Raw genomic sequence first — 13,076 nt, 5'->3', positions numbered from 1 at the left:
GGAATTAATATATTTTATTATATGTTAACCAAAGGGGAATTTTTTTAGTTGATAAGAAATTCGTCGGTTATATATATATATATATATATATATATATATATATATATATATATATATATGTATATATATGATATATATATATATATATATATATATATATATATATTATATATATATATATATATATATATATATATATATATATATATATATATATATATATATATATATATATATATATACGTATGTATGTATATATATATATATATATATATATATATATATATATATATATATATAATATATATATATATATATATATATTAACAGCAGGGAGCATCACCCCCCCCACCCCCCCCCCCTGCTATTTTCATATTTGGTATGCGTTTAGCCAGAGCGCGAAGCGAACTAGTAACCCTCAGTCCATCCCCTCTCTCTCTCTCTCTCTCCTCAAGGTGATCACTGCCATAGCCTTCTCTCTCTCTCTCTCTCTCTATCTCTAAAGGTGATCACTGCCATAGCCGTTCTCTTCTCTCTCTTCTCATCTCTCCATTATCTAAGGTCATCAAATTAGAGTCGGAGCTACAAAAATATTTACGTTTATTCAAAGCAAAGTACTAGTTGAATAATTCAGGTTCTTACAGGATAAATTAATAGAATGATAATAGTTCAAGTCTCACAGACAACCAACTCAGATAACCCCCCGGTATTTATATAGTCTAAATCAGTAATTAGTCAAACACCAATTATCTCTTTTCCAAAATATTATAGTTCCCTCCACACAGGACACTTAGTCCACTAGGACACTTGGCCCCCTCACTAGAACCACCTGTTTGAAAGACAGGAGAACACACTAGTGAGCACACACAATTGTAAAGACAAAGTCAAAAGATTAAATGAAATAGAACATCTTTACAAAATGTCAAAACAAGCCATCCCTTTGGCTAAAGCATAATAACACTTACCCATTACAGCTTGGAATTTCACACACTTTCAAAAGGAAATACGTCGGCATACGCCATCGTGGCTCTGCCTTTCTCGCACAGACCTCTCCGTAAGTCTTCCCCTAGTTTTGGCTAAAGATTCCATTATGAACGGAAGAGGCGCACATGTACACATGAATTCACACTCTTCGTCAACGCCCCAAATAACTGGTCACAGCCAGTTTTCAAAGGCACCTTGAACAAGCCCTCACAACACTGATATGCTTATGTAAGGAACTTTAACATCATACCACCCAAAAAAGAGATATCAGCATTCTCTAGGTTGTCGACCCGACTCTGTCTCCATGGGAAGTTAAAAATGATAAGTCTGCACATTCCAAAAAAGTCACAGCCCATCACATCATAATGGCATATTAAACATATTATTAATTATAGCCCTCTTTTATGTAACAGGTGCTCGGCCACCTAGAATTGCTAGCCCCTGCCCAGCCATAGCTCACATAAAACAGCTTATACATATAAAACACATTGGCCGGCTCAAAACACAAAATATAGCAATAACTGCACGTCTCTGGCAGCACAACGTAATGTCTATCACGCTTTATCTCCAAAACAATTTGGTGTATAAACTTTTCTTATTTTGGATTTTTGAATATCCCTCTTTGTCTGCAACTGCAACTCGTGAAAAATATGCTGTAGGAAGGCGAAATGTCTCCCTGCAGAAGACATCTAACGGCTTCTGTAGACCCAAAAGCGCTGTAGAACTCTGTAGACTCGTAGAAACTCTCGTAAGTACCCTGGGCAAATGACAGCAACATTTCTGCAACGGCTGGTGGGCGTCTTGCTAGCGTTGGGGAACAACGATTATGGTGTGTTTAAGTATGTCAATCAAGTCATTGGTCAATCAAAAAAGAAAATTAACCCCAGACATACTACTCCTATCAAATAATGACCTCAAAGATTCAGAAATACTAACTGAACGTCTCCCAATTAACTCCATTAATATGACCACTAAATCATAAGTCATTATCACAACTCCACAAAAAAAAAATATATATATTAAGTTCCCTAACTTAATTCTCCAAACCCACACACTAACACACACCTCACCCAAAACTCACAGTAATTCCATGGACTTCTGCACTCACATTTCAAACTCAAATTCTCACAAGTAAAAAAAAAAGAAAAAAGGTAATGAGGCCAAGAAAAAAAAATCACGTAACAAGCCCAGACCCAAAATTCAAAAATGTTCTCTCAAGCTCTGATATTTCAACAACCCACAAAATCAGTAAAAAACTCTTCAATGTTTAACAGCAAAAACCCCTCACTACTCACATAATTAATCTCAAAACACCCATTTATGTAAATCACAAAACCCAACCAATTACATCTCCCGTCCAAAGAGAAATGCTATTTAAAGCTCAATCCCCAATTATATCTCTCGTAGGAAAAGGACAAAAAATAAAAATAAAAAATAGATAATGACAAGTGAACTTCCCCCATCACAAAGCACATAATATATGCATGATATACATAACCCCACGTTCTCCCCAACAAATGCAATATGCATAGTTACGGAATTTTCCCATCGCAACTTTTCCAGCTATCGGATACGGCCAGAAAGCAACCCATTTCTATGGTCAACATTTCCAGATATTGCAAAAACTCTGAGCAATCATCACTAGAGGAAAAGAGTCATCACACCGGACTCATCACAGCATTGTCAGAAAAATCCACCTGCGGACACGTCAGGTGCTCGAACTGCAGCATAAAAATGTCTAGTCAGACTCACAACTTCAGAAACACATGATTCTCAAAAAAAGGTTCTATACTGAAATCACGTAAGCACATTTCACAAAAAATTACCTTCAGAATATGACTATGATGCTCAAAATTCGTCTCAAAGAGAACTCTCACATGATACTGCCCAGTTATATAAAAAATTATCACCTATCTGCAATAAAAACTACGGTAAACTCAATTCAGCAATTATATGCCTCCAAAACTAACATCTCCATAGGATCACAATGCAGTAATGCCACTCGCCTCCAATTAGTCACGAAACCAAAAAGAAAGAACCCCAGAGCTCTTCTCTTGGCTCAAAAAAAATCCCAGAAATTCAACTAAAAAAAAATCATAACCACAAAAAAGGTCACCCGCCAAAGATGAATTCCATCCACATATATATATATAAATCACCATCTTAATAATAACACCACCCCAGTGATAAAAATATTTCCTCCATTTAATTAATAACCACACCACCATATTCCCTCTTATTTCACCAATAACCACATGTTAATAAAACTACAACTCCAGCAATAAAAAATATTCACCTCTGTTTCGGCAAATAAAAAAAATACCTCTATTTCACCAATAACTCCATGTGGAATAAAACAAGTCTCCAAAAAATATTATATCTCCAAGCAGGATAATAAAAAATGTAACTCCTTCTCCAAAAAAATATGCACTCAAGCACCTAGCTGACACACTCATAAATATTGCCACATATCTCCTCAAAAATGTGTCTCCATTTGCAATAAAGATGGCTGCAAAATAATTGAACTAAACAAAGCTCTCACCACCATAGGCCTAGACTGTGGAAATTATATCTCCAACACAATAAAAAAAATATCAAATGGCCAAAATATTATATCTCCAATATATTATATCTCAAACTATATCTCCAAAATAATATACCTCCAATTCTCCAGGGAATAACTCAACGTTATAGTCAAAAACTATAAACTCTCTGCTTAGCATAACTGCTGAAAAAGGGCAAAAACTCGGCAAATAAAAATTGTCCAGGAAATTCTAGAAAAAATCACCAATGTGCTACAACTCATTATAACAAAACTCCAAATTCAAAGTGTCTAAGCAAAGACTTCTCCATATGCACTACGACATAGGCCACTAGAAACTTAGTCAAGTTTCCTATCTCTGGCAAAGTTGTCACAAATACAACAAGGGTATTGTGCAAGAAACCCACAACTTCTGGAACACAAATATCCAGAAAGAAAAAAGAATGTAGTGCCATTACGTATGCATTAAAAAAAATGCAAAAATTCTCCCATAAATCTCTCTGCAGCATCAAACAGCTGAAATCATAAACCCGTTCCCGCACAATGACTCCAAGTCACGAACTGAGATATTAAAAAAAATTCACACAAACTGGAGAGAAAAATATATTCAAATTCACCCATGATAAAAAAAACTTACGTCAGCTATGGCTAACTTCCAAAAAGGAAAAAAGAAAAATCAACGGCACTGTTAACTATCCCCCGTGACTCACGTAGATGTCAAGCAATTATCTGCTGAACTCATAAAAAAAGAAAAACAACAAATGTGTCGTTAGTACCTCCCATATCCAAAAAAAAAAAAAAAAAAACACCACCCTTGATAGCATTACAACACCCATGTTAGTATATAAAAAAAATCACCAGTATTAGTATAAAAAACATCACCAATGTTAATGCTTGCCCATTCACCAAAAATTCAGCACAAAATTCACCAGAAGTTCAGCAAAATACAGAACAATTCACCAAAATTCAGCCAGATTCATCACCCATGAACTACTGACATATTCTCCAAGTTCACAAAACTCTATAAATAATTAACCACAAAACTTCTCCCATAATTCATTGTAATAATTCTCCATAATATAATTATCTGTAATAATTATAAAATAATCTCCCATGAAATATCTCAAATCTCTCGTAAAATATGTCTCAAGTAATGATAGTTCTACTTAACCCTTTCATGTCCAACTGACGTAATAGTACGTAAAAATACTCTATCCCCTATCTATCCAACTGATGTAGCGGTACGTAAAATTTACAGAAATTTTTCATATGTGTGGTAGGGGCATTTTTTTTTAAATTTTCGGACAAGTAGCGATTTCCATAGGCTAGATCATACCTTGGACCGTGTATTTCGGGTATCAATACGCCAGCAAAGTAGTTTCTGTACTGCGCATGCTCAAATCCCTGGCGTAGTAAAATTCTCACAATGAAATTAGCTGATCGCACCTACACTTCCCTCTCAGTGACCCCAAAGCCATTTTTCTTAACTCTCCCTTTATTCTTCAACTTTTCCTCTACATTTTCGTATATTTACAAAGTAATTTCTATGAAAAATAACCGAGATAGGGCTCTTCAAAAAATTGTTATTCTAGCAATAAATGTTGACAACGGTAAAATTTTTTTTCGTTTTGATCAATTTATAACGTCAAAATGAAACTGTTACCGCATCCAAAGCCATTTTTCTTGACCTTCACTTTATTTCTCAACGTTTCCTCTACATTTTCGTATATTTACAAAGGAATTTCAATGAAAAACAACCGAGATAGGGCTCTTAAAAAAAAAAAAAAATTTCTAGCGATAATTCTCACTATGCGCCTGGCAGAGCGCTATGTTTCTTATCCTCTTTTCTATCAATTTTTTCACAGGCTGGACTTATTCGTTTTCCATTGATTTATATGTCGATATTTAGGGAATTTTATTGGCTTTCTCATAAAAAATAATTCATTTGCCTGACTTTCATAGTTTTTTGGGTTAGAAATGAAAATATAAAAAAAAGTAAAGATTTTTTGTTTTTTTGTTAAATAACTCACATTTGTTTTGTATTTAGAGGGCTGGGACTCTTATTCTGACTAATCCACCATAAAATACTAACATTTAGAAAAAAAAGAACAGCAAAATGAACGTTGTTGGCAAAAAATTTATATTTTTGCTGAATTTTCAAAATAATAATTTTTTCACACTGTCTAGCGCTCCCAGACACCTTGGATATCTGGGGACACAGTGCTCAAAACTAAGCAGATATGAAAGAGTTAAGTAACCCCCCGTAAAATATCTCAAGTAATAATGATAACAAGAATTCTCCATAATAATAATTCTCCTGCAAATATCTCAAGTAAGGGCATTAATATTGCCAATCCCCCCAGTATACACCAATATTGCCACACTCTACAATCAACACCATTTCCCCAGTATACACCAAACACAACATGAGGCACCCATCCACCACCAATGGCGACACACCTGACAACATCAATCAGCAATCATCATCAGTCAGCACCACCGGGCATCACCATTCAGCAATGGCATCACCAATTGATGTCAGTCATCACCACTCACCACCACTTAGCACCATTTTAAAGTAATTTCTCCAACACCAATCAAATCTCCATTAAAAAAAATAATCACTGTGTCCCCATTATAATTGTGCCTTCCAAAGCATAAGGAAAACTTACACCACATCCTATATGTATATCATTTCCTTTTCTCTTCACTCAAGAGAAAGAAAATCTCTTTCTAAAAAAAAACGCTACGGGCATCTCACATCATCAACCAATCGTTATCAGCTGATGTCCTGTGGCATTGGAAATACATTATCCAAGGCCAGATTCTTCCCCCAATATCCCGACAAAAAGAAAAAAAAGAATTTCACCCCCCACCAAAAAAAAAAAGAGAGTTTCACCCTCCTCTGAGCGTTAGAACACCCCCCCTCAATAGTGTTTGAGTACCCCCCGAGGCAGACCACTACTACCCTCCCCTTGCAATACCCATCTGGGCCGGTTCAGCAGAAATTACGCTGACCGCATAAGAACAAGTGGGTGCTCTATCTCCAAGCAAAACCCCAGTATTGGATGTATGAAAACTATTTATACACACGCATATATTAAACAAAGACGAATGCGTCTCTTCTAAACATACGCCAATAAAGAAACACCTCACTTTCTACTACTATGGGGAAAAAAATGTGGTATCCTAAACCAATCCCATAACTCACAAAATGATTAAAAAAAAACCCTCAGGACTAAAAAAAAACACTTTGTAACACTCACCGCTTCACAATGAAAGAAAACCCGACCGCAAAACCGAATGCGCAGAAACATGCAAATACACACACTCGCGGACGTCTCAGGAACTGCTTTCACAGACTCTCAGTTCTAACTGACTGTGCCCAACCCCTTGAGGCATCTCGCCCTGGGCAAAATGCTGAGTCCAGTTCAATTCTCCCTGCCTCATTACCACAGTTAACGGACGGATATTTCTCATTCCCTCTCACTAGTAACTGAAATCAATTTTCCACAATCTCACAAAAGGCTTTTTCGTTCAACCACCGCTGCTCACCACTATTAAGAGCGGGGAGCGTTGCCCCCCTACTATTTTCATATTTGGTATGCGTTTAGCCAGAGCGTTAGGCGAACTGGTAACATTCAGTCCCTCCCCTCTCTCTCTCTCTCTCTCTCTCTCTCTCTCTCTCTCAAGGTGATCACTGGCATAGCCTTCTCTCTCTCTCTCTCTCCATTATCTAAGGTCATCAAAGTAGAGTCGGAGCTACAAAAATATTATTCAAAGCAAAGTACTAGTTGAATAATTCAGGTTCTTACAGGATAAATTAATAGAATGATAATAGTTCAAGTCTCACAGACAACCAACTCAGATAACCCCCCGGTATTTATATAGTCTAAATCAGTAATTAGTCAAACACCAATTATCTCTTTTCCAAAATATTATAGTTCCCTCCACACAGGACACTTAGTCCACTAGGACACTTGGCCCCCTCACTAGAACCACCTGTTTGAAAGACAGGAGAACACACTAGTGAGCACACACAATTGTAAAGACAAAGTCAAAAGATTAAATGAAATAGAACATCTTTACAAAATGTCAAAACAAGCCATCCCTTTGGCTAAAGCATAATAACACTTACCCATTACAGCTTGGAATTTCACACACTTTCAAAAGGAAACACGTCGGCATACACCATCGTGGCTCCGCCTTTCTCGCACAGACCTCTCCGTAAGTCTTCCCCTAGTTTTGGCTAAAGATGCCATTATGAACGGAAGAGGCGCACACGTACACAGGAATTCACACTCTTCGTCAATGCCTCAAATAACTGGTCACAGCCAGTTTTCAAAGGCACCTTGAACAAGCCCTCACGACACTGATATGCTTAAGTAAGGAACTTTAACATCATACCACCCAAAAAAGAGATATCAGCATTCTCTGGGTTGTCACCCGGACTCTGTCTCCATGGGAAGTTAAAAATGATAAGTCTGCACATTCCAATATATTATATGTATATATATATATATATATATATATATATATTTATATATCTATATATATATATTCTTAAGGCAACAAATGTCTGTAGAGTAAAAGACCCCATTTTGGTTCAGTATCAACACCCGACCCCAATTCAGCTCACAGACGATAAACCTCGCGTATGTTGACCATTCACAACCCCACGGGAAAAACACTAAACATTTCGCTCTAGTTCAGAAAAAAAACCCAAATTGGCTCATGAAAAACTCTTAGGATAGGAGAACCGTGGTTTTGTTTGACCCCTTCAAAATACCAACCCCATTTTGGCTCAAGATATACTCTATAGATGAAAAATCCACCATTTCACATAAATATGAATATGAGTGAAAAAATTCTAAGTCCCTTAATCTAACCTAACCTCTAACCTAACCTAACCTAACCTAACCCACTGAGTGAAAAAATTCTAAGTCCCTAACCTAACCTAACTCACTGAGTGAAAAAAATTCAAAGTTCCTTAACCTAACCTAACCTACCTAAGCCACTAAGTGAAAAATTCTAAGTTCCTTAACCTAACCCACTAAGTGAAAAATTTCTAAGTCCCTTAACCTAACCTAACCTAACCCAACCTACTGGCGAAAATATACTCTATGGATAAAAAAAAACCCATTTCACATAAATATGAATATGACCTAACCTAACCTAACCCAACTTGACCTAAGCTAACCCACTGAGTAAAAGAATTCTAAGTCCATTAACTTAACCTAACCTAACCTAACCCACATGAAATACCCAACCCCATTTTGGCTCAAGATATACTCTACGGACGAAAAACCACAATTTCACATAAATATGAATATGAGGGGAAAAAAAAAAATTCTAAGTCCTTAACCTAACCTAACCTAACCCACACGAGTATATGAAAAATATGAATATGAGATACAAATTCTAAGACCTTAACCTAACCTAACCCATGTGAGTATATGAAAAAGATATGAATATGAGTAAAATAAATTATAAGTCCTTTAAGACCTGACTTTCTTCATGACTCACTGCCAGGTGCACAACATGTCATATCACATGATATTATGAATGTGAAAAGATTTCTAAACTCCATTCAAATTCAGATAAGCAACTGCCCCCACAACAGAAACCGTTTTCTCCATGACTCACTGCCAGGTGCACAACATGTCATATCACGTGACAGTATGAGTATGAAAAGATTTCTAAACTCCTTAACCTAACATAATTAACTCTATGTAAGGTTGAACAATAAAGAATGAAGGTAATAAAACCCAATTATGACCATTTTCACATATTTTATTACATAAAACGGTTCACATTAACACAGTCAAGATTCATGCATTTCTCCCAAGACACATTCAAAAACAATACCACCACGACTCCTTATCACCAACTTCAAACTGCTAAACAATTTTACAATAAATAAACCACAATCTTCTAAATTCATTATCTTGTACTGTTCAACGTTCATCCTCCGCATGTGCCCCGTGTGGAACAACCCCTCCTTTCCCCGCTCATCCTAAGGAAGAGAAATAATGGGACTTAGAACAACCAAATGCTCGCAAGAAATAAAAAATAATTATATGATGTATATTAACAGCATCAAAAACGATTATTACCTTTTATTTAACAAATACATGCACTCCCAAATTTGTATGAAGACCCAGCCCGTTTTTTTACTACCAGAACTCAATGAGAACATTTCATCCTTTAGAATTACAGGCAGTCCCCGGGTAAGCCGGAACATTGTCAAAAACCCTAAGAAAAGCTTACTTTCAATGCTTTAGGTGCATTCAAAACTATGTAAACTGCATTCTTATTGCATATTTCATTAAAAAAAACCTTTAAATATTGATTATTTTGCATTTTTGGTGTCATATTTCATCTGTCAGATCAGTCATTTGTAGGCGTCGTAACTCTGGAATAGCATCGTAATCCTGGAACATGCGTCGTAACCCTGGAAATAATTTCTGATGAATATAATTGAAAAGCGTCATAAACTCGGAACGTCGTAACCCGAGACCGTCGTAACCCGGGGACTGCCTGTACACGTACTTGAAATAGTATTCCGTTACCCACCTGTCATTACTTTCCAAATGACACAGTGAGAAGACAACGTTCATCAATGACAAAACTGATTTCAACCCTCTATGACTTGTATAGTGAGTGAAGAAAACAGTGTGAAGACAGCACTTGTATGATTTATCTGGCTATATCTGCCTTATGGACTGGCAAAGGAAAAATCCCAAATTAGCGCGGGGAAAAGTCAAGAAGCCGCCTGAACAGTCAATATAAAAACACAACCAGTGCCTAACAACATCAATACTAGAAGTTGAAGGCAGAGTATTAGATATAAAAACTAATGGTTTAATTCTATTCACAGGTATGATGAACATACCCACTTCATCCAAAGCGAACACACCTAAATATTTTATAACGCTCCCTAGCAAACCTTGTAAAACAGTCTTAATTTCTTTCGTATCCATCTCTCCAAACCCCTAATATCACACTGAACGGCTCTATCCGAATCAGTTGTTAAAAAACCCTTGGTGTCCCCCCTTTCTAAACCCCAATAAAATCATGCAAGGATGAGGGGCAACTGTTCCCAGTTTTATAGATATTCTCAAACTAGCTGAAATGTTAACCGGCATTGAATCTTCAACCTCTTCCGTGACGAGGTTATCATGACCACCTCCTATTGACTTCTGCATCTTGTAAAACAATTGTGTGACAGTATTAGGAAAACGACAGTTGATATACTACATTGTATTCCCATTAACAGTGATGTGCATGCTATTCAAGTTGCATGCACCAAAGTACAAACTATTGGCCGCATAATTCCCCGAAAACGTTTGCATACCAATCATAGCTAATGTAATCTTTTCAGGTGTACAGGTATTGAAAGGTTGATCTATTAGAATGGAATCCTCATTCTGCCCAATAATGTATGTTTTATACAAAGTCTTATCAAATATATATTGTATTGGGTTAACTGCTAGAGCTGTGTTTAAAGCAGACATGGCGCTATAATGGGGGGTAACCTAATCAATCCACAACTTGGCTTTTTCTATATTGAGATCGTTTAAGTGAGCGCCGGTGTGGGCATCCATCACCCAGCTGTTATTAGCCATTTTGAGCCAATCCTCAAATCCACGGAATCCAACAAATACATGTCTATACTCGCTAGATCTATAAGGAGTGGAAAGTATTTGTGAACTCCTCTCGTCTTAACGGAGCTCATCACCCAAGTTTCCCACCTACCCGTCTGTCTGAAAGAAGCAGCTGTATAGGTTTGTGTAACACCATGTGTGGCGTGAAATCATCGTAGAAAAACCCGCCCATACCAAAAGTCGGTAGCGTGCTGGTTTTCACACTCTTGAGCATTTTTATGTATGATTGGTAGTTAAAACAGGACATGATTCCTCCAACTTTCAAGAAGACAGAGACACATTTAAAAGTGCATTGCTTATACCGTTAACGAGTGCAACATATGCATCATCCGGCAGTCCTTAACCACCGTGACGTATAATTCCAAAGCTACAAATGTCTGTAGAGTAAAGGCAACAAATGTCTTGTAGAGTAAAAGACCCCGATTTTTGGGTTCAGCATCAACACCCGACCCCAATTCAGCTCACAGACGATAAACCTCGCGTATGTTGACCATTCACAACCCACGGGAAAAACACTAAACATTTCGCTCTAGTTCAGAAAAAAACCAAACCCAAATTGGCTCATGAAAAACTCTTAGGATAGGAGAACCGTGGTTTTGTTTGACCCCTTCAAATACCAACCCATTTTGGCTCAAGATATACTCTATAGATGAAAAAACCACCATTTCACATAAATATGAATATGAGTGAAAAAATTGCTAAGTCCCTTAATCTAACCTAACCTCTAACCTAACCTAACCTAACCTAACCTAACCCACTGAGTGAAAAAATTCTAAGTCCCTAACCTAACCTAACTCACTGAGTGAAAAAAATTCAAAGTTCCTTAACCTAACCTAACCTACCTAAGCCACTGAGTGAAAAATTCTAAGTTGCCTTCCACCTAACCCACTAAGTGAAAAATTTCTAAGTCCCTTAACCTAACCTAACCTAACCCAACCTACTGGCGCAAAATATACTCTATGGATAAAAAAAAAACCCATTTCACATAAATATGAATATGACCTAACCTAACCTAACCCAACTTGACCTAAGCTAACCCACTGAGTAAAAGAATTCTAAGTCCATTAACTTAACCTAACCTAACCTAACCCACATGAAATACCCAACCCCATTTTGGCTCAAGATATACTCTACGGACGAAAAACCACAATTTCACATAAATATGAATATGAGGGAAAAAATTCTAAGTCCCTTAACCTAACCTAACCTAACCCACACGAGTATATGAAAAATATGAATATGAGAAACAAATTCTAAGACCCTTAACCTAACCTAACCCATGTGAGTATATGAAAAGATATGAATATGAGTAAAATAAATTATAAGTCCTTTAACCTGACTTTCTTCATGACTCACTGCCAGGTGCACAACATGTCATATCACATGATATTATGAATGTGAAAAGATTTCTAAACTCCATTCAAATTCAGATAAGCAACTGCCCCCACAACAGAAACCGTTTTCTCCATGACTCACTGCCAGGTGCACAACATGTCATATCACGTGACAGTATGAGTATGAAAAGATTTCTAAACTCCTTAACCTAATATAATTAAACTCTATGTAAGGTTGAACAATAAAGAATGAAGGTAATAAAACCCAATTATGACCATTCACATATTTTTATTACATAAAACGGTTCACATTAACAACAGTCAGATTCATGCATTTCTCCCAAGACACATTAAAAAACAATACCACCACCACTCCTTATCACCAACTTCAAACTGCTAAACAATTTTACAATAAATAAACCACAATCTTCTAAATTCATTATCTTGTACTGTTCAACGTTCATCCTCCGCATGTGCCCCGTGTGGAACAACCCCTCCTTTCCCCGCTCATCCTAAGGAAGAGAATAATGGGACTTAGAACAACCAAAT

The sequence above is a fragment of the Macrobrachium nipponense genome, chromosome 8 (genome assembly GCF_015104395.2).
Source record: "Macrobrachium nipponense isolate FS-2020 chromosome 8, ASM1510439v2, whole genome shotgun sequence".
In the NCBI taxonomy this organism is placed as follows: domain Eukaryota; kingdom Metazoa; phylum Arthropoda; class Malacostraca; order Decapoda; family Palaemonidae; genus Macrobrachium; species Macrobrachium nipponense.
Note: the sequence above shows the minus strand (reverse complement) of the source record.